We start from the raw sequence: 24739 nt of genomic DNA, 5'->3' as shown, positions 1-24739 counted from the left end.
GGAATTTTCATAGTTATACACATCAGGAAGGACTTTGGATTTTATGTATTTTGTCATTAGAGGCATAGGAATGTAGTACTTAACAACAGAAAACTATACCAGTTAGACAGTTCTGAATTCATACTATGGTAACCGTATCTAACTTACTTCTACAAGTTTTGACCTCTGTCATCCCTGAGAAAGCCACTGAGTTCAACTCAAGCACAACGCCTTCTACTCTAATTCCAAACCATTAAAGCACCACGCAAATATATTGTTAACTTTCACCAAAGTATTTCTCAAGATTTTCACAAAAGCAGTACCCTTTATTGGACTTTATTAAGGGACACAGTGCAGGAATTAATGGAACGGGCCCCATAAATAATATACTCCAACATTTTTACTGAAGAATCCAGTAAGTAATTGACAATGGAATTCCATTTAATCATGGGCCACTGTTAAGCATATATTTTGGTAAAAACAGGATGAAGAATTAGACAAAAGCATAACAGACATACAAATCATGCTATAGCTTCTGTAACTAAGTGCAAAAATAAAATTTTCAGCCTAATAGATAGTCAAGTCTTTCTTTATTTGATCATAGAATCTATTCTTGCAGATATATTGAAAAAAATATAAATTAGCAAAATTTTGCAATTGCCTTCTCCCTAATTCTTGTCCTTGGGTGTTTAACAGTCAGTGGCCTTGAGGTTATGCAGGTATGTGGCTCTATTTGTGCTGGGCAGTTACATAAGTGGGGGCACCGGGCAGATAGGCGGGGGAGAGGGAGGATGTTTCAGAAGGTGGTGCTGTTTCCTCCTCCAATACAAAGGGACTTTACTTCTAAACCAGTTAGAACCCCACAGCCATGACTGCACGGTAGCAAATAGGATTCAATAGGATGCATCCCAATGTTCATTGTATTATAATTAGCATTACAGTTAGGTTTTTCTGTGTACATCATGGGTCAGAGCAACGCACAGAGGAGATGGGCACGCCTAAGGACTCAAGGGACATAAGTAAACCATCCATCAGTCACAAGAACACACCTAAAGCCAGGATGTAAGGCAGGAGAAACAAAGAATGAGGCCATTTTTTTTTTTCCTCTCTTGGGTTGGCCTGCCTTTAATTCTTGAAGGTGTACTATACTGATTTTTGCTCTACTAATAAAATTTTTTGTTCATATCACACTTTCCGTCTTCCATTTAAATTCTTTTTCTCAGATAAGACAAAGAATCGAGGTTGTTTCTTCCCTTCCTGCGGTAACAGTTTTATCTTGGGAGAGATTGTAGATTGTTGGGAAGATGCAAAAGGAAAAGAGCTCCCTCTTTCAATGATGTTACGGTGCCTTTATTCAAGGATGGTTTTGGGAAAGGCTCCTGAAATAGTCAGGAGAGAGGCTTTGGTTGTCACAAATAATTCAGTGGGAAATAAGCATTTAGAGTCTTGGCCATTAGAGCATTCTGAGGTCTCCTTCACAGCCCTGTGATTAGTATAAGAATCTCTTATCTGCTCTTATTTTCACACAACTTCCCTGACAAGAATGTGCCTTCAAATGTTCTTATTCTCAACTCTTGGGTTAAAATTGATGCTTTATTTTCGGTTATCTCAGCCCTGTAGCTGCAACTAACACATTCTTTTAGAACTGCCCTAGAAAGCCCCTGGGCTTTAGTAGGCATTCATCCAAGAATATAAGGATGCCGGGCTGTCATTCTCCTCCTTCAAACCATCCGGTGCTTTTCAAAAATGCCATTTCATGTTGAAGTCCCAGATTTCTCTGGGATATATTCTATAGTAGCTGACACAGAATTTCCCCCTAAACCTTGACTCCAATGATCACTTGATTCTAGGTGAACACGGGGAATAATCTAATTATCTGCCTCATTTCTTAAGCCAGACTTCCGACAGGCTTGGTAACAAATCCCAGATTCCTTCCGTTTCCCAGAGGGTCCAGTGCCTGCACCTCTCCCAGCAGCTTTGTTTTCATTCTGATAAATGCTCTTGGTTAATAAAAACCATAACAAAAACAAACCCAGATACTGCATTTTTATTTATTAGAAGAAATTATTTACTTTAAGAGTATCACTGGGAGAAAACATCATAGTGAAGTTTGAAGAAAGGGAGAGATTAAAGATAAGACAATGTGTGGGCATTGTACTGAAAAATGTTTATATTAGTTCAGATTGTCAGAAATGACCAGTGATAGAAAATACCCAAGTAAATCAAGTAGGGTTTTCTTTTTAAAAGGAAAGGAAATGAATGATGCCAGTGTAAACAAGGTGGAGTAAGGACCTCAGAATATCCAACCCTCCACAAAAGATTCAGGAAGAAACTTTGACCTGTCACCTCATTTCCTAAGAGAATGTAAATAGAGAACCTGTTTCAGGAATGGAGAGATCACCGTGGATAACTGAATATGAACCAGGATGTGTGGGCAGGGAGGAACCTAGCAAAGTCTGTATTTAAAATTAATTTCTGTGTCCCATTGTCTCTGCCTGGCCCAGCAAATAGTTGTCTGGCAAACATTTGCTTTTCTGTATATAAATTGCCCTCCTCACCTTTGAAGTCCCAAACTGCCCCCCTCAACAATCATTTTTGTCTTTAGCTGAAGATGCTGTTCAAGGTCAGGGTTTCAGTCATTTTGGTGAGTTACTCAGTTTTCCTAGGTCTCTCCCACTGTACATGTTATTAAAATTTTGTTTGACTTCCTGCTGTTAATCTGTCTCATATCAGTTTGGTTCTCAGGACAGCCAGAAGAGCCTAGAAGGGTAAAAGAAAATTGCTTCCTCCCTGACACTCTGATACTCAAAGGTTTTACCCAGTGAACAAACATATTCAAATAGATATCTGCTCCGCGGTCTTCTTTCCTTACAATAACTTTGCACAATTGCCACCTTTTTCTGTGTCTTATATTAGGTGATATGAATTGTTTTGCACTTTCAACAGGGATTGGAGAACAGAACTGCTTTCCTAGCTTCAGGGACTCAGAGTTTCCTTTCCAGGTGTTTTAAGAGGTGATAAAAAAAAGTACGTCTTAGCACTTTTTGCTACTTGCCTCCTCTGTTTCACGTTCTCACTTTTTTATTTGTTCCACCTCTTTTTCTCCCCTCTGTTATCTCTGTCCGGTAGAATTTAGACTATACTCCTAACACTATCTCTGTAAGACAGGAGTTTGTCCTCAAAGGGAGTTTTTGTTTGTTTGCTTTAGGAATTCATAGTCTCTCGTCAGGTTTTGCTCTTTCCAGATCTCTGGTCCTGTTTTACAACCCCCGTAAAGGGGAACTTGCAAACTTCTGTCAGTTCTAATTCTGCGCTCGGATTATGCTACGTGCTTTTTGGCGACAATCTGTTAGATACTTTTATGTTCTCCTGTTCTCAACACCACCAGAAGTTTTTAGTTGAGTTCCCTAAAAAATGTTGAATTAATTGTGAATGTGACCTTATTTGGAAAAAAACATATGAGGTCCTTATAATAGGCAGGCCCTGGTCCAATATGACTGGTGTCCTTATAAAAAGGGGAAACTTTGTACAGACACACACACATACACACACACACACACACACACACACACACACACAGAATACCATGTGAAAAGACACAGGGAGAAGATGGCCATCTGTAAGCCAGGATGACAGCAGTTATCACAAGCTAGGAGAGGTGTCTGGGGTAGACCCTTCCATGCAGGGGGGAAGAGTCTTGCTACGAATCTAAATATCATCTCATAAGTCACAAACATTTTGCTCATTAGTGCTTACCTATGATAGGCGACATTATCATACACAGTGTCATTAGAAAACGTTCCAGTGCTACGGGATGCACAAACAAGTACTGTGATTCTGTAAAGCCAACTTTATTGTAAAACCCATTTACGTCTCACTCGTTCATTACTATTTATATCAGAGTTAGAAGACATTGTCAAAAACAGGCATACTCTCCTTTGGGCATAGAGAGACTAGACTACACAAATCTTAGTCAACAGTGAACTTAACCTGAGTGGACTCAAATGTGTGAGGTGAAACAGTGAAAATAGAACATAATTTCTTATCGACAACATACAGAAGTGCCTGAGGTCTTTATTTCACATCAATTCAACAATATTTATTAAACTGACATACTCCCTTTTCACTTGAAATGATTAAAAGACACCAGCCATATGGAAAAACTATAATTATAAGAGTGAATGATTTAAATTTTGGCATGCATCAGAGAATATTTCTAAATGTCATTTTCCAAACACCATAAAATGCTGTCACTTGGAGAAGAAAAATAAGGATTTATAATGTCAATATTTGAACTGATCTGTTTCTTATTATAGGACATTTTCATTTAGTTACCCAAGGAAGAAATACAACAATCGGAGAAATAATTTTTGTGTGTAACTAATAATAGCTCTTATGTAGGTGAGCAGATTGTAAGCCATCACAAAAGGCCATTGAAGCCAGACAATTTCACAGTTTTTCCGTAGGTTTTGTGTATATGTATGTATGTGTGTGTGTGTGTGTGTGTGTATGGGCATGCATACTATTTTTGCAATGTTGTTTTAAGAAAAATATGTCCAATATTTATACAGAATATTTCAAAAGTAATTTAAATATAATTTAACCTACATTAACATTTGCCCAATTTCCCATTAAAAATAAATCTAGCTTTTTCTAATATACTTTATACACTTGAAAATGAAAACTAAAATATTTGAAGTCTTTATGTAAATAGAACATGCAAACTATTTGGTGATATTTGATATTATATGAAAGACATTACTGAAGAATTATTTTTAACTTATATATAATATTAAATAAATTAGCAAATTATAATTTTTGGTTTTGTTTGTTCATTCCCTTAAATAATTCTTCTAATGAAATTTGTTATGAGATTTGTAATCTATTAATTAGGATGAAAAGTTTTATAAAGGGCAGAATTTTATAAACAGATTAAAAAGTGCCAATGGGAGTATTTGGGAACTTACAATTCTTTCAAGGTTCATTCATAATCACAGGCAGTCCTAAATTTGGTAGTTGGTAATTCAGATCACTAACGAGAGAAAACAGGTTTTGAAGCACAGTTAATTTCTCTAAATATATAGATCTATTTTTTTTTCCCAAATACCAGAACTTTATAAGGAAATGAATGAAATGATGGTATGTAACCGATGACTCTGGCTAGTCATTTCTGGTATAAATTTACAGTCTGGTTAAACAATCATGGTAAGTACTTTTTAATGACAATCAAAGTTTGAGGTTAGTTGTCTTTGTTGTAAACGCACATCACCATCAGCAATAAAAACATTGATCACCTCTGTGTCCACCAGCTTATATCTTGATGAAGAGTTGCTAATCTTGGTTTCCTCTGTGTCATGTCACAGACTGCTGTATTATTCCCAGTTGTGTCTAAAGGAAGATGCAAACTCCCTCACTGGTTGTTATGGTGAAAATAAACCAATTAATGGAATGTTAATATTCCTCTCTACATATGAACGTACAGTTTGTAAATAATCTGAGTCTCTTGCCTGCTGCAAAATTTCTAACCAGTTTCCACTTCCAAGGTATGGTAGAATAAGCATAGGCTTTTTTTTTTTTTTTAATTGCAAGATTGTTTCTTTTTTTATTGAAACAAATTTATTTACAAAACAGAAACCGACTCACAGACATAGAAAAGAAATTTGTAGTTACTCACGGGAAACCAGGGGAGGGATAAATTAGGAGTATGAGATTAACAGCCATACATCACTATATATAAAATATGTAAACAATAAGGATTTACCGTATAGCATAGGAAACCGTATTCAATATCTCATAATAACCTATAATGGAAAAGAATCTAAATACGCCTAGACTTTTAATACACCACTGAAATCAGCCTATACCTTGTAGGATCCGAAAATTGTCTGTGGACCGCAGGTGGCACTCAATACTTTGTGATACGGTATCAAAGGGGTTTACAATCTTTAGAGGTCAACGTGATTAAATATTTTATCTGCACTTCACCCGTTTGAAATGAGACACACATAATAATTTTCAAAGGAATCCCATAATAATTATATCACACTCTGAAATGCTGCTCATGCTCTAAAATAGCTATACTGTTTAATTAATCTTAGACTAATGTAATTTGCACTAATGTTTTTATTTGTTAAAGCTGTTTTTTATTGATATTATTGAGCTGTGTTATAATTCCGACTGGCAAAGATTGATCAGATTCAGCAACTCTTCACTATAGCATAAAATCAGTGATGGGAAGACTAACATAAATGGAAAATGGCCAACAGAACTCCAGTATCTGCTGGGATAATGAAGTTTGTGCCTCCAAAAAGTTCCCAAGTCACCTGAAACATAAAAATTTGCATATAAACCTGATTATGAAAACATGGAGGAAAAGAACTTAATTGAACTGGAGGTCCATTTGCTCCAACTCCCAGTGTCTTTTCTTGGCAGCCATGTAAATAGTGGCAGGAAGCCATTAAAATTTCGTATCATTTTCAAAACAGCATTGCTTGCTGCTGCCCTCTAAGAAAGCAATTGTAGTTTTATACAGAAGAAGCACAAAATAACACTTGCAAGTTTAAAATTAATGAATTATAAATCTAAACGTGGAGAAGAGACCATAAACACTGAGCATCATGGAAAGATGCATTCCTGGTTTAGGAAAAAAAAATTCTATTGCACTTGCTCCAAAGCTTGTAAAAAATAGCTGTGAATGTTACAACAAATTTCAGGCACTGAGAAAAAGCAGCATGAGCTGTTGGCAAAACTCTTTTATCAAGCGACATGTTGGGCATCACCCAACTACTATCACGTTTGTCTGACGGCAGATTTTTTGCTTTACACTTGGATGAAACCAATTATGTGCAGAGTATGAATCAGCTTTGGCACGTCAGTAATGCGTATACGAAGACGACGTGGTCACCGGATTTTGATCTGGTCGTCGCTGTATTGCTATAGGACACAAGGTTTATTTAGGTAACTATGTTATGAACTGCATGTCTGATAAAAAAATTATTATTAGGATCAATATCAATGGAATTGTAGTTTTAGGTACAGCAAATAGAAAATTATACATATTTTGGTCACAGACTAGTGGTGTTGGTTAACAATAGACTGACTCGTCTCCTGATATTTTAGTGAACTGAGCATTTTGGAAGCCTTTGCTTTTGGTTTACTTAAAATCAGTAGCCTGATTATCTGGCAAACTTTAATTAAATGGGTAATGGGCACAGGAAGCACATAGAATCTTACTCTACAGCTGCCTAGAGTGAAGAGAACTTCAATTACTGATGCTCTTTGAATCCAAGTTTATTAATCTCAATATGGAGATAATAGTAAAAGTTAATGGGTCACTCTGAGAAATGAAATGTATGTATTGTGTCTAGAATATCACAATATGAAATTTCCTGGTAATAAAAGTTCACACACATGTTGATATCTACCTATATCCATATATATGAGTTATATATATATATATACACATATATATATACATATTTTATATATACTTTATTTACTGTATTTATTTATTTATTGAATTATTTTAGAGGGAGTGTGCAAAGTCAGAGGTCAGGGGGATGGTCATACCTTTAAAAAAGAAACCAAACCACACACACCATTCTCTTCATAAGAAAGCCTTTCTCTTCTGTCTCCTCATTTTAACCTTAAAACTTCTTCTGTATACTTCTAGGGACCACAGATTGACTTCCCAGTGCTTTAAAAAGATTGGGAAAAATAGTATTAAAGAAATTGAAATCTATAAATATGATCTAGATGAGACAAAAAGTTTAGTAAATTGGAATCTTTGAGTCTAGAAACATGTTCAGCATGTTTGAACCATGTATTTTAAAATAACAAAGATTATTATTGATATATATTAATGTGGCCACCAAAACAGAAATGGGTGCATATGCTGTATACAACAATATTGCAAATTATTTAATGTACTTGGGTTTTACTTCACTGTGCATTGATTATATAAAATACAACTATTGAATGAAAATTTTAAATAAAATTATACTAGGTCTAGTTAAAATATTTGACTAAATGAATTGTTTTCAGTTACATCTAGTATTTGAAACTCCACTTTAATATACTTGTCACGTATGCCAGCACATTTATTAATCTTTACGTATTAATTCAATATGAAGTTTTGTAACAGAAGTTTAATATAAGTTTATTTGTAATTGGTCTTATTATGAGAGACCAAAATTTAAAAGAAAAAATATAGTTCCTTTTGCTAAAGCATAGAGATCTATTTTAAAAGCCCTATTGGCACTTTGAAATAAAGTAAATCCTCAAAATATAAAATATATGCATTTTATCATGACAAAACCAAAAATTAATATAAAAAATCTAATTAATTTATATATAAAATTATGTATCTTTAAATATCATCTTGTAATAACTCTCAGAGGAATAAAGAATCTCAAGATGGCTTCCTAGTCTAAGCATTGAACTTTTAGCTTAGTTAGCATTTTGTTAATTATTGTCAAAATGAATGTACTTTCTGGTTTGAATAGAAGACTTTCATATGCTTAGACAATTCCCTTTGAAAATACTCATAAGATATATGTAATTTCCAAGTGGACCATAACAATAATAACTTGTGGAGCATAAAAATTATTATGAAATATAATTAATGACTGTTATTATTAAAAATATGCATAGTCATAAAATGGCAGTAGATCACATAAATTCAAGTCCTTGTGTCAGTAATTTTCACGGGAAAATTTATCTATGGTGGGCCAGGCCACTATTCATCTTTTTGCAATGAAATGTTTGTTCCTTGCTCAACAAACAACCTTCTAAAATAATTGAAGCTTGTAGGGGCTTAATTATGAACAGACTGACTTGATCATATTACTGCAGTTGCAATGAAGGTACACATGCTTAGAATGTTAAATTTATGACATGTTTTTAACAGACTTTCAATGGAGAGTTTTGTGTGTGTGTGTTCGTATGTGTGTGCGCACATAGGTAATTCTTGAATTCAAGGCCATTCTTGTTCCATCTATGACTATACCAAGTTGATCTCACAAAAGGTATTGAAAAACACATCCAATTAAAAAATGGGTGGAAGAACTGAATAGATATTTTTCTAAACAAGACATACAAATGACCAGCAGGTGCATGAAAAAGTGCCCAATACCATTAATCATCAAAAAATGTAAATCAAATATACAAATGTGAGATCTTACCTCACACTTGTCTACTACTTAGAAAGGCTACTACCAAAAAAAAAAAAAAAGCTAAGAAATAACAAGTGTTGGTGAAGATATGAAGAAAGGGGAACACTCATGCACTGTTGGTGGGAATGTAAATTGGTACAGTTATGGAAAACGGCATACTGAGTTTCCCTGAAAAAACAGAACTACCACATGATCCAGCTCCACTTCAGGGTATTTATCCAAAGGAAATAAAATTACTATCTCTAAAAGATATCTGTACCCCTATGTTTACTGCAGCATTTTTAACAATATCCAAGACATGGAAGCAACCTACATGTCCACTGATGAATGAACAAATAAAGATGTTGTGGTGTATATACACAACGGGATGCTATTCAGCTATAGATAAGAAGGAAATCCTGTCATTTGTGACAACAAAGATAGACCTTGAGAAAATTATGCTATGTATAATAAGTAAGACAGGAAAAGACAAATACAGTGTGATCTCACTTATACATGGAATCTAAACAAACAAATTCCTAGGCAGAGCAAACAGAAGATTGGTGATTATCAGAGGTGGAGGTGGGGAGTGGGCAAAATGGGTGAAGATGGTGAAAATGTACAATTAGAGTTATAAAATAAGTTCTGGGGATGTAATGTACAGAACGGTGTCTATAGTTAACAATACTGCATTTTATATGTGAAAGTCGCTAAGAGGTAGAGCTTCAAATTTCTCAATAAAAGAAAAAATTGTAACTATGCATTGCAATGGATGTTAATCAAATTTATTTTGGTGAACATTTCACAGTCTATACATATATCAGATTATTATGTTGTACACTTTAAATTCATGCAGTTATCTGATAATTGTATCTCAGAAAAGAAGAGGAAAGAAAAACACATCTTATCTTTGCTGTCACACTTGCATCTCTGTTGACATAATTAGGCTGATCAGTTTCCATAAGTGTGCAGAGGCATTCATCTACTTTGAGATTATCATTCACTGTTTATAAAGCATCTTTTTTTTTTTTTTTTTGGTCTTTCCCAATGTGACCCACTAGCATTTTTGGCCTAAACCCATAAAAATTGAAGGTTTATGGCACTAGCTCCAATCTCTGAGCAGAACCAGGCTTCCTTTTCCTAGGTGAGTTGTCTGCTTTTGCTCAGTTCTAGTGAATCTAAAACCCCTTATCTCACTCTCATCCTCAGTGACTCAGCAGAGCCCAGAGCTATGAATAAACATCCCATGTTCCACCAGTAGACTCTTCTCATTATTTTATTTTTCCAAAAAGGAAACGAGAGGGAATGTTAGAAGTGAACATTCAAGCCACAATACCCCTTCTTAAGTGATTCTGCGACTTGTTTAACTGTAGAAGTGTATTCTGAGATACATTATGTGGAAAATATCCATGCCTCCAGGGGATTATAGCTCAGAGTGATGACTAGAAATCACTCAGGCTTCTATATTATTTTCCAAACAAAAGAATATTTGGGATGTGTTGTCTCTTTCTCAGTGATGCCGAGAAAGTTAGCAGTAAAAGACTCAATAGCATGGCCCTAGGTGATCGGCATGTGTGCTGCAGATGTGAGATGAATATTTTTGCAAACTCTGTAAAACGAGGATCTAATCCTGAGTAGCTCTCTCAGTGTATCTAATTCGATATTTAGACTTTGGGTCTCAGCTTATGATCTCTGTCTCCTCTTGGTCTTACCACTACTTACTTTTTTTTTAATTAAAAAAATTTTTTTTTAAATTTTCCTTGAAGTACAGTCAATTACAATGTGTCAATTTCTGCTGTACAGCACAATGTCCCAGTCATGCATATACAGACATATATTCATTTTCATATTAAGGTTAGTTTCTTATTTCAGCACCTACCCAACTCCATCCTGGTTCTCTTCTTAGTCTTGCACTCCTGTTCAACCACATATTTTTACTGAATCAATATAAAACCTCCTATCTTCAAAATTAATTAAATTATTGACATCCATGTGGAGATGCTTTCCCCTTATATTAATTTTGTTTTGATAATCAAGTAGTTCTTATTTTTCTTAATGTCTTTTCTTGTTCTTGGAATTTACATTTCATATTAGTTAGCTATTAAAATCAGTGTGTACAATTACACATGTAAATTCTAACACATGCCGTTAGTGCCCTGCCTTTACAGCCTGGATACTCTTTGCTAATGTGTCTTCTTACTGCAAACACCTGTCCCTCTGCCCAGAGCTTTTCTCTGGGCTGCCTGAAGTTCAGACTAAGAATGCTGAGCAGTTAATGCCCCTCGAAGCAGCCCCTACCTATGACAGAATTGAATTGGTACACAAACATCTCAAGTTTTGCCTCTCTCGGTGGGGTGACTCCGAGGCATGTCCTGAACCATCTCTTAGATGTCCCCAGCACTGCGGAGCCCAAGATGCACCCAGCAGTCACCCATTCATCAGTATCCCTTGCATTGGCTTATTTCGTTCACTTCCTGTACCCCTGCTTTACCTTACTAATGCTTTCTGAAATCCTATCCCAGATAAATCACTCACCTTCAAATCCTTGTCTCAGAATCATCCCAAAGGAACTCCAACCTTAAACATATCTACATACATACACAAAGCACTTACACACATATACAAACACACACATAAATATAAGACATACTCTCCTAAGGGCTTAAGGTCTACAGCCTAACTGACATGAAAGAGGGTGTTCAAGATATGCAACTACTATATATAAAACAGATAAAACAACAAATTTCTTCTGTACAGCACAAGGAACTGTATTAAATATCTTGTAGTAACCTATAATGAAAAAGAATATGAAAACAACAAAAAAGAGTTAAAAGAAGTGAGATTTTTTTCTAATATATATAATATATTAATTCTAAACATTCAACTTTGTTGTTTAAACAATCACATATATTTAAGAATTTCTGAGATTCAATGATTAAATTTATTTTGGTTTCAACTAGAAATCAGATGCTTCAGTTAAGTATTTATACTCATTGTGTGTTTTAAAAGGAAAAATGTCTGCATTTTAGAGCCAAGAGTTTGAGGATTGCAAGTCTGTACAGATTTGCTATTCTGTGAAAGTCCCTCTCTGCTGAACAGTTATTGTGCAGTGAAAAAGGAATATCAGAAACAAATGCTTTCTCAAAGAAGTGGACAGTTCTTGATTATTTTCTAAGCCTTCCATTTGAAAAAGTTATATTTCACTTTGATGTGATGATAATAAATCACTGTAGTCAGTGTAAAGTATTAAACGCTTAGAAAATAAAAGTGCTGTGGATGGTGTCCTGAGTCAGCATGTCTTGTGAATACGTATCAAAATACGTCTAGAAAAATCTCGTAGGTAGAGTGTTTATTAAGCAACTATTTAGCAATTCATATAAATTAAATGGTTGGTAATCACTGGAATCTTAATTCCATCTAATTTATCACAACTTTTACTTTTCCTTTTTTCTTAAGATGTGGTATGTGGGTGAGTTAAGCCAGGGAAAGAAATGTATCTAATTCGAGACCTGATACCACATAACAACTTTTATTCCTTCTGTAGAGTCTTCATTGAGCCAGTAACCTTTTGATAGAGAAAAGCATTTGTCAAGGCTCTAAAATCCTTGTATTAGCTACTATCTTAAATTCCTAGTATTGGACACAAACAAATTGCCAACCCAAACTATTTGTCATCACTTTCTGCTGGTTATGTATCATGTACTAACTAAAGCAGACAGCAGACACATCCCTGGTCTAATTAAATACTGCTAATTAAAATTTGTGCTCTGAATATTTTTCTGAACTTATTTTCTAAACCCTTTTGCTTTTTATGATTAAATTACCTTTTAGCTTATACAGATGGATCTTTTGAAATTACCTGCTTTTTTTTAAGCCATGATATTTTAAATCATAATGGAGAGTATTTAGCTAGGCTTGGGTAGCATTCGAGTTTATTTCCAAATTATATTCAATTCCCTTAAGATGGGCTTCTGGTTTGCAATAGTAACTATGTACTAACATGCCTTGATGAAGAATTTTCTACCTTTCAACTAAACATCTAGAAAATTGTAACTAAAAATTATCTCTCTTAAATACTAACACTTGAGAAAGGTAGCCTTTATTCAACTCTTAGAAAAATATACACTGAATAAAAAAGTGAATGGACCTTGTCATTTATCTGTTTTGTAAATAGTAGTTTGTATAGCACAGGGAACTATATTCAACAGCTTGTAATAACCTATAATAAAAATAATATGAAAAAGAACATATATACATATAACTGAATCACTATCTTGTATACCCGAAACCGGCACAACATTGTAAATCAACTATACTTCAATTTAAAAAAAAAAGAAAAAGATAAAGAAAAGAAAAATAAATGGAGAGATGCTGAGTGAAGAAAATGATGATATACTTGTATTTTGGCTCAGGAAGAAGAGTAATCCTGTCTCTGTGAAAGAACAGAAGAGAACATGTGTTTCTTCCCACTGCTTTCCTCCTTTATCCTAACTAGAACACCCACTGAGCAACCAATCCTCAAAGTCAGAAGAGTTGCATTCAAGGCCACTAGTGAAATATTTAGAAATGGTCCCTGTATTATAAATAGCCATAAAACAACAGGTCAGAAAGCATGGAGATGGGAAATACCAGTGGTACGTGGAAACCTGGAAGTTGTAGTCTCTTCAAGTACATGGTAGGGATTGGGGACAGACTGGTGGTTGTTTTGATGACACTGCTAGGAAAAATCTCAAAATTCTGCAAATCACGTATCATTTATTTTTATATGATTCACCAGTTCACAGTGACTAAGAACTAGTTAGTGGTGGGAAGTATGAAGGGCTTCCCATAGTAGGAAATAAAGATGCTCTAAACATATTGCTCAAATTCGCCTGTGAGATTTTCATCCTCTTTTTGAGAATGAGTTATGTCAGAAGGGGACCTTGTTCCCAACACTTTACAGCATAGATGCAAAGCATTTGCCAGTAACCACCCACAACTAGCAGATTTGTATGTATTCCAACCTTCTTACAACCTCTCTAAAGGAAAAGTGATTGGCAGTGATAAGAATCAATCATAACTCCATTACCCATTTGTAGAAGATTGAATGAGCAGGCTTTCTGTGTTATTTAGAACCAGCACTCAGTAGCAAGCTGGCAGAATTTTTACACAGTGATTTCTCCGAAAACAATGAAAGCATTTCATATTCAATTCATTACAATAGTTTGAAATTCATATATTGGAGAAAGTTACACATGGATCTCACTGGGACTTAGCGGAAAACAATAAAGAGTAACACTGATGATTTCTTAGCCCTATTTTTTCTCAAAGAGATTGGGGAAAAGTCATTAAATGTTTAATGAATGACAAGATCACTAGCCCACAAAAGAAAGATTTAACAAGAGGATTTCTGAAACAACTTTCACCATTTCTTTCTTTACATGTGAATTCACGTTAATATATACGTGGGATTTAATGCTACATGTAAGTTTATTTTGTTATAATTTATATAGATAACGTTATAATATCAATATTTTCTGTTATAAGTGATATTTAGGACATAATTTCTAAATCTGAACCAATAGTCCATCTTATGGATATGCAAAAATTAAGATGAACTATTCTCCTGTTGTTGGAAACATGCTTTATTTTTATAATTACTGCTTTGAATATTTTTAGATAAAATATGTTCTTAGCATGAATAACTAAAAGTAGAATTATTGAGATGAGAGTACCATAGTTTTTTTTAATACATATTGACATATTTCTTCCATGAAGACTAAGCAAATGAGTTTCCATTTCATTTAATTTTCTTCTGAAAGATAATTTGTATCTTTATCTCCCATAGTCCAGTCTTTCTTTCCTCACTCAACTCTGTGTTGCATTGACTTAACCAGTCAAATGATTAATAACAAGTGCTTTTAGTGTTTGCTAATTGTCAGACATTGTACTAGGTGTTTTAGATCCATTAATGCATTTAAATTGCATTTATACAAATGATGACTGAGACACAAAGAGACATAGTAAGCTTCCCAAGTACCCCCTAACAGATAAATAGCAAAGTTTTGGTGCAAAAGCAAAGCAACTGGCTCCAGATGTTCTATTTGAGGACAACACTGCCTGGTTTCCGATTAAAGTCCCAAAACATGAGTGTGTTTGTGTTTTGTGGGACGTGAAGATCACTGCTGGGTAGGGGATTCACATACACATAAGGTTTCATGGTTCTGAGAAGTGTTTCTTGGCATGAGATCTTGAAGGTCTTCCAGACAACCCTGTTTATGGTGAGCAGAACAGCAGGGTCTGGAAGGAAGCCAGTTACCTGGAGGAGACGTAGCCAGACCTGGAACAGTCAACCTTACCTGCTGCCCCTGTTGATATTAATTTTACACAAGTAAACCGGACAATAAGCTAATCTCTCATATGAGCTGCCTCCTGGTTTATATATGTCTGGGATTCTAAACAGATAACACAGGTGTAAAAACCACAAAACTACTAAAGAAAAATATTTAGAAGACTTAGGAGACAGAATGTTTAACCTATGTTTTTAAAACATCTTAGGAAGTAAATGCCCCTGTATTATATATACCATTTAAGTATGTAGAAAATAATGGATGATGTATAAAATACTTGTCAATTCTTAAGATAATATCATAGTTAGCTAGCAAAGTAAGATGAATTTAACAAAATGTGTGTGAATAGACAAAGTTTATTTTAGACTCAAAGGAGTATTTGTATACGTTAAGAGACAGCAAACATTTTATTAAACAGTAAGACAAAATGAAAAGATGTAAATACTTCTCAAAATACCATGTAAGTGTACATGATTACATTTTAAGCCCTAATGAGAGGCAAGAAGAGTCGGAGTGATTCTAAATTTCATTAAAAAAATATAAATTTGACAAGATGTTCATTCTTCCCAACTTGATCTATAGATTTAATGCAGCTCAAATCAAAAGCCCAGCAAGTTATTTTTTCAGTATTGATAAACTGTTTTTAAAATTTACACATAGAAGCAAAAGATCTAGAATAGCCAACACAATATTTGAAAGAGAAAAACAGAGAAAACGGACACTAAGTTTAAGACTAGAAAGCTACAGTAATCAAGATAATGTGACAGCACAGACAACTACTGGTTGTTGTCACTGGACCAGAACAGAGCACCCAGAAGTAGACCGGTGACAAAGGAGCAAAGGCAATGCAATGGAGAAAAGATAGTCTTTTCAACAAATGGCGCTAGAACAACTGAACAAACTGAATCTAGATACAGACATTTTTCACAAAAATTAACTCAGAATGAATGAGAAGTCTCAGTGTCAAATGCTAAAGCATAAAATGCCTAGAAGATAACATGGAAGAAATCCAGATGACGTTGGATTTGGTGATGACTTTTACATTCAGCACCAAAGGCAAGACCCAGGAAAGAAGGAATTGATTAGCTGAATTTTATTAAAATCACAAGCTCTGCTTTAAAGAAAATATACTGTCAAGGGAATGAGAAGACCTGTCACAGAGAGGGAGAAAATGTCTGCCACAGAGTTACAGATAAAGTATTGTTATTCAAAATCTATAAAGAACTCTTAAAACTCAACAAGAAGAAAATGAACAATCCAATTAGAAAATGGGCCAAAGGTCTTAACACACCTCACCGAAGAAGACATACAGATGACAGATAAGCCTGTGAAAAGCTATTCTACTTCGTAAGTCATTGGGGAATTGCAAATTAAAACAAGTTAAAAACGATTCTACACCCCATGCATATTTTCAAAGTCCACTTGAAACATTAAGTATTTTGGGCTAAATATTTACTAGCGGCATATATTGCTTCAGAAACAGCATGAATAGTTTTGAATATAGTGGCGAAAGAATCAAACAAGCCACCAACTTCAAGTAACTAACAATACAGGGTCACAGATATTTATTCAGCTGTGAAGCATGTTACAAAGTCAAACACAGTCTAATTCTCATTCTTTTCGATATGTTTGTTAATGTGTTGGCTTGCTCTTGTGATTCCTTACTGAAAGCTTCTAGAATCTATTATTTATCATTGTTATAACAGAATTTTCACAATGGTTTTGGGAAAGAGTCTTTATAACTCACTATACTGGGTAATAGCTGGGTCCTCTCCATTTGAAAATTTTGATGTTAGTCTAAGAAATATAAGAGGATTTCAAGTGATGAGTTTCTTCTCTTCAATTTTTGTGTTCTTCTCTTTCTGTAATACATCTTACACTGTTGTTGAAATGTCAACATTGATTGATTATCTATGGGTCTTATCTTTTCCAAAACTTTTCATCTTTGTCATTTGATTCTATGTTCTGGAAAATCTACTCACTGTAGCTGCAAAAATTCCATTTTTTTCATATTGTTCTGTTTCTGACAGTTCTATTTTTAATCTGAGGTTTTTTTTTTTTCTTATGTCTCTTTTTCTACTATTTCCATTTCCATTGCATTAATTTCTAGCTTTCTTTCTTTCTTCTTTTTTTCTGTTTTTTAACCTAGTTTTTATTTTTTTTTAATTATAGTTTTTTTCCCAGCTACCTGTTAATCCTTGATAATCTGTTAATTGTTAAGATTGACAAATTCTTGATCTGTTGCCATCATGTCTATGGCCGTGAACTTTGGGACATCCTCTGGACATGGGCAGCCTCCCTCTGAATCATTTCAGTGAATATAAAAGCTTTAAAGAAAAATTGATGACGTGTTTCTCTGATGATAAATTTTGAAGTGCTTTGTGCAAAAATAAATGAAGTGGCAATTGGCCAATTTTGAGTGTAGTTCTCAAATGCCTTTCATGTTTCTGCTGTTTGCCTTGTATCCCTGTCCAGCCACCATGAGAACAGACTCGGGCTCGCCTAGCAGTGAATGAGAGATCATATGGACAGAGTTTGAGCCTTGTTGAGGCCTCCTATCCTGGACAGCCACCTACCAAGCCCTGGGAAGTGACCACAGATAAATGAGTGAGACAAGCTACAACTATAAGAACCTCCCCTCAACAGCTGAGTCCACCCCCAAATATCAAAGTACAAAATTTTGAACTATATATGGCTGTTGGTTTAAGACACAAAATCTTGAGGAGCTTTGTTTTACAGCAAGATTTAACTGATACAGTGGCCCATACACCGTCCACACTTCTGTAAATAGGCTCTGGGTAATTCAATCCTTATTAGATGATATTTTAGTGTAAATTCAGTTCCTTCCTTTTTCCCAATTGGTGTATCGGTGATTGGTAAAATTCTTAAGATACATCCCAGAAAATGCGAAGGGACCACTGCATCCCTCAACACCACGCATCTCCCTTTACCTAGATCATTTGCTTCCTATAACATTTTCTCATTGCTAGTATACATTTTGAGGATAAAATTCTCTGTTCTTACTTTTTAAATTTTAGGTTCACTACTTATATTCTCATTTTGTACATCAGATGATTTTGAATAAATTCTCCGAGTCTAATCAAATTTGTATATATTGAGAGCACTAATTTCCAGAAGGCTTGGTACCATGGAAGATGCTGGAAAGACTTCATTATCCTCATTAGATTATACCCTCTCTCATCTTTGTATATTTGCAGTGGAGAATTCTAGCAAATTTTATGGCATATCTATTTCAATAGTATTTCGTGTTATGTTTTAATAGGCAACAAGCAGATGATTCATTTTTCTACTATTCATGCAACACAGAGAGCAAAAGTGGTGGCATTGCATTATACATACACGTTTAAAATGCAAATATCAGTAGTGACAGAATGCACATATGAGATGCTTTTAACTAAATCTACCCACTATTATTTACAGATTAAAAATTGAAGGGAAAGTGTTTTGAAAGACTGTTATGTTTCTCTTGTATTTAATTTCAAGTGTCCTGCCCAATGGCTAACTCTTGTCTTCATAAAGTCATTTGAAATCCTTCATAAAATACATTTGGCTATTCAACAGTAGGAATCACACTGACAGAAACTGAGATGCTTATTCAAGAACTGACTCATCAGGATTTATATATGCAAAGATTTTATTGACCTCAGAGTCAATGGAACTTTAGGCAGAAATTTTGCCTGAGCAAACACAGCTAAATCAGGACCCAGATAAATTAAGATAGTGCCTAGCTGCAGTACAGGTTGGAAATCTTCCAGAATGAATATGCAAGTTGAAAGTAGTCTGGTTTTAAATGTCAGACTGAACTGCTTGCTGCTGCTCCTGAGCAATATTAGGAGAAATATACATCTATTGTTAAGGGATGAAGACATTTTCTAACATAGAATATCTTTATCCAGGGATTACATTAAATCCAGTGCTTCAATTTTAGCTTACAGTTTGGGATTGGTGATGTCACTAAAGGATTTGATTGTTTCTAAAAGGATACAAAATTTAGGCACAGACTTGTGGTTTTCCGAAGAAGTAAAAAAATAAAAAATAAAGCAGTGTGTATCGTAAGAGTAACCAAAATGCAAAGCTGAGAACAACTGAAGGGCTTGAAAATGGACAGAAGAAATGAGTGCAGTTATTTCAATCTGAACACAAGGTGGCTCTCTGGCATGGGGGTATAACAGCTCAGGAGAGCTAACTTTGATCAAGAAATTAAAATGAGTCACATACATCCTAAGGGCTTTATTTGCATTGATTTATTTAACATTCACATTGACCTTATGAATTAGGTGGTATTAATATCCCCAACTGACAAATAGGGGAACTAAAGTAAGAAAAATTAAGAATTTGTACAAAATTATATAAGTAGTCATTGTCAGAGTCAGGATCCCAGTCCAGAGCATATGGCTACAGAGCTCGTCTCTCAGTGAGTAGATGTTTCCTCTCTCAACGCCAAAGTCCATATTTGGCCTTTGATGAATGAGGACAGACTAAGAAATATACTAACTTTACGTCAATGTTCTGAGTATTTAAAAATATTGTCCAAATTCCATTGCACTAAGAAAAAAATATGGTCTGTGGGAGTGAAATATAAAACATTGGTTTGGAAGCTGTTCCTTCTCTGCTAGGGAAGTCAGGAGAAAAGACCTTCAAGTGGTATGTTAATGATCTGGACCAGATCTGCCTATACACATGCTAATGGCATTTAACAGTGAAAAGAGGAGTCTCCATTCATAAAGATTACTTTACCAGGATAAAGCCAGTATCTTCAGATTGTAAGCAAACATAGCATTTTATGGATTTACAGGATATGACTGCATAGAGAATGAGCCAAAATTTGTCCTAGTGCAGAAAAGAAAAAAAAAAAGACACAAGTTTGGTAGTTCTCATAGATTTCACACTTCTCAAGGAAAACAATATTTTGTCTGTGCGTTGAATTTTGAACCATCTTTTAAATCAGTAAGTTTGGAGTTGGGAAACATTTGTGATTCATGTAATTTATCTTAGCAATTCAAACTGTTGTACTAACAGTTGGCAGCAGAATTGTTTTTTGAACTATGAATTATAGTGAATTATAATGAAGTATGAATTATAGTGTTCAAGACAGGATTCAGTAGGAAAAAAAAGGAAGGCAGTGGGAGGGGCAATAATTTGATATCTTCATAGGTCTCTATGCATCTTCTGTATGAAGAGGTGAAAATCTGTGTGGGAGCCCATGATTGGGTTAACAAATTGTAACAATCCCAGCCACTTATCTCCTTAAGGAAAATGTGCTCAGTAACTGCCTTGAGGTTTTAGCAACAACCCAGGCCCCCGGCTATAAATGCTGGGTGTGCCTGTGGTTAGTCTTCTATCCCCAAAACAGCCTTGGGCTGGAAAGGTAAACAACTTATAGAAAGCTGCAGACCCAGAGGTGAGAAGGCTGGTTAGCCAATGACCGGTAAGACCCCCTGAGGGGGCAATCTGGGACAGGCATAGTCGCCTGAGTCCAGGAAAATCTTGTCAATCAGCTGATTCTCATACTTTCCGCCCTGATAAGCTGAAAGTCTCAACACAATTATGATTCACCAAAAAGGGTCTTCTGACCTTGAGCCAAACACCAACAATAAACAAAGCCTTTGTACTCATTGTGATCCCACCCTGTCCTTCCCTAAATTCCTGCTTCAACTGTACTCAGTAAATATGAGAGATTTGAGAGGCTCATGGAGTTGGCTCCCTCTCGCTCTCTTGACTTTTCCCCAGTCTGGAGTAATTCATTCCTTCTCCGTGGGACTTCTGCTGGCCAGAACCCACAACTGGTGACAAACTCACAAATCTGGAAGCAGGTTAAAAGAGAACACATTACCAATGTGATTAAAGAAAATGGATTTATATCTTGGGAAATTAGCTAAGTGAATAAACAGAATATCAAGGGAGAGGAAGGTGGGCAAACAATTTTCGGTGGCTGTTGTCAGAGGCTTTGTTGAAATCTAGAAGATTTCAGAAAATAATTATACAAGGAAAATAATTATAACTGATTTCTCTTATAACTGTAAATCCTTCTAATGTCATCACATTAGGGATAGCAAACGGTCTGTAGGTTTATAGATATAATAGTAAAACAGATAATAAAATATTTAATAAGGCTGATTTGAAACTCCTTATGTGGTTTGATACTAGCTGAAACCAAAATGACCAGAAAGAAAAGTGTATTTAGTCTTAAAAATTTTTGATACTCAATTGAATGCCTTCATTGATACATATAAATATGTTAAATAACTATTGATAATAAGAGAAAAAGAAAAACTGAGCTAAGAGGAATATCAAAGTGTTAATGTAGGAATATGGTCGTGATTAACGTGTTTTGCACCAGATTTAATCTGGTTGTTGCCCAGGTGTTACTGGCTTATTCTTTTGCAGAGAATGTTGAAAGACAAAGTTATAAAAGACGTATGAGAAAGATGAGGTAAGGAAATACTCACTTTGCTCAGGGGTTGGACTGGGTCGGAAATAGTCCTAAAAAACCTTCTCACTGCTGAGGACTCACAGAGAGAGGAAGACCTTAAGTTTGTCTTGTAAATATGACTTTTATTCTGAAAATCCATATGCTTTGAGTCTGAGGCACTTAATTATCATAATATTACAATTATTTACACATTTACAATTTCTCTGACTTCTGGAAATCACTGCTAGTCTTTCGTTAGACATATTTCATTAATCTAAATTTCCATTTTTTGGTCTGTGTATTCTAACCTTTTACAAAATATTTTTAGTTATTTGATACTTGTGCCAAATATAATAACATATTTTCAGAACACCTACTATCATATATATTTCACTGCCGAAGAAATATTTTCCATACCTATTTGCAGTATAATTTGTTTTGCTAATGCAATAACATTCATTTCTCTGAAGATATGTATAAAGTAACCATGTCAAAAAAATAACGCCTTCACAATCTCACATTTAAATTTTAAAATACTTCCTGACCTTTAGTTGCTTCCCAATTGATTCATTAGACCAAATTCTCAAAATATATCTCATTTGAACAATATATTTTTATTATGCTATATTCTTTCTAACACTCTAAACACCCCTCTCTTTATAGAAATTTAAGATTCTTATCGTGAAATTAAATAGACACAGATATTCTTTGTGAACTTACTTCCCTTTATTCTGGTATAAAATATTCTTATTGATCAAAATTAATTGAATATAGTATGCATGTGTATTGTGTGTGTATGTGTGTGTGTGTATATATATATATATATATATATAGTGTCTATTACTATTGCAACATTTTGGTTGTTTTAAATATCTTAAAAATAAACAATTAATTTAAGTTACAGTTGTGTATATACATACATCATATTGTCACCAAGAAAGGAAAATAAAAGACAACATGAAATAAAATATACAATCTGTATTACAGAGGTAATTGTGAATGCTGTATGTGAAAAAAAAAGTTGGATTAGGGAGATATTTTCTTTATAACTTCCCACAAGTATTCACATAGCATTAGTTTTATTTCATATTTCAGTAATAAAAGGAGGGGGGAAATTGTGAGAGAGAGAGAGAGAGAGAGCAGCAGGTTGAAATTTCACTGACTCTCAGGTCTGCTAAGTCATCCTGGTTTGGGTAAAATGGATGCTCATCAAGAAGAAAAGACAGTTGCCATAAATCAAATCCTGTAAGGATTAAGTTCTGGATGTCAGATTGTGTTTATCAGACATGGTTACAGGCCAAAACCCATGTTGTAGGTTAATATAAAAAATTCGGTGAAACAGCTAACATACATCAGGAACTTAGAAATGAACACCCAGCTAAAGCTGAGGCTGCTTGGTTTCCATCTGAAGTAGACAGGCAAGCATCAGCTCTACACTGAGCGCCTCTTTTGCTGGCTCCTTCTAGGCAGCTCTTTTACTGTTTTCTAGGTACCCGTTCTCCTGGGACACTATTTTGTATGGTGCTCATTGTAGCTGTAGGTGTGTCTTTCAGCAAATACTTGTGTAGATCATAAAGTAATGTGTGTGTATATATGTATGTGTTTATACATATGCATTATACTATACATATAATAAGCACACATACATGTTATATCAAAAAATCTAACATGATACATTTGTTAATTACAGATATATTTATGTATATGAATTATACATATAATTTATGCATATACACACAATATCATTTTAAAATATCATCAAAAACAAATTGACTGTAAAATGATCAAGACCTCTGTGTGGAAAACTTTCAAGACTGCCAAGAACTACAAAGCAGCATTTAGCCATCACTTAAAGGGAACCCAAACTAACAAGAGGATAAGTGCTCATACCTTAAAAAATTCAGTATCATTAAGATTTCAAAACTTGTTAGATTTATTTATGGATTTAATGCATTCCCAATCAAAATGTCAGAAGTTCTCCCTTTCCCCCCCCATCAAGAAACTGACTATTTTAATCTAAAACTTGATGGAAAAGCAAAGGATCTAAAATAATCCTATTTTTTTAAAACGCACATATTTGGAGGTCTTACATTACCTGCCATGGAGATTTACAAAGAAGATATACTAATTTAGAAGCTGCAATATTGATAAAGGAAAGATAAATGGAAGAAAACTGAGAGTCCAGAAATAGACTGGCTCATCTGTGGTCAATTGTGAATCATGACACCAAGACAAGTCAATGGGGGAATGAAAAATCTTTTTTTAACAAATGATTCTGGAACAGCTGTATGGTCAAAAGAAAAAATAAATAAATAATCTTGACATCTACCTAACTTAATAAAAATATTAATTCAAGATGGATTATAGGCTTACGAAGTAAAACAGGAACCATAAAACCTCTGCAGGGAAAACTATCTTCACAACTTGGTAAAATAATATTTCTTTATACAGGAAAATTTAATCATTTTAAAATGATGATTGGATTTTATCAAAATAAAAGATGCCTACTTATGAAAAGGCAGCATTTAGGAAAGGAAAGGCAAATTACAGACAGTGAAAAAAAATCTGTAATTCATATTGCTGAGCAATGCATTGTATATATAAAATATTTTTTAAATCCATTATCAATATACAAACAAGCTATTACATGTGGATAATAGGCTTAAAAACACCATACAAAAGAAGATCCAGAAATGATCAATAAGTACATGAAAATGCGGCAACATTATTACATTGTCAGTGAAATGAAAACTAAAAACATTACAATGCTCAAAATCAAAACAACTGGCAATACTGTTGACAAAAATAGGTCACAACTGAAACTCTCATACATTGCTGATAGGAGT

Source organism: Camelus ferus, chromosome 3 (genome assembly GCF_009834535.1).
Source record: "Camelus ferus isolate YT-003-E chromosome 3, BCGSAC_Cfer_1.0, whole genome shotgun sequence".
NCBI classification, from domain to species: Eukaryota; Metazoa; Chordata; class Mammalia; order Artiodactyla; family Camelidae; genus Camelus; species Camelus ferus.
The sequence above is the reverse complement of the archived record's forward strand: the minus strand, read 5'-3'. Positions refer to the sequence as shown.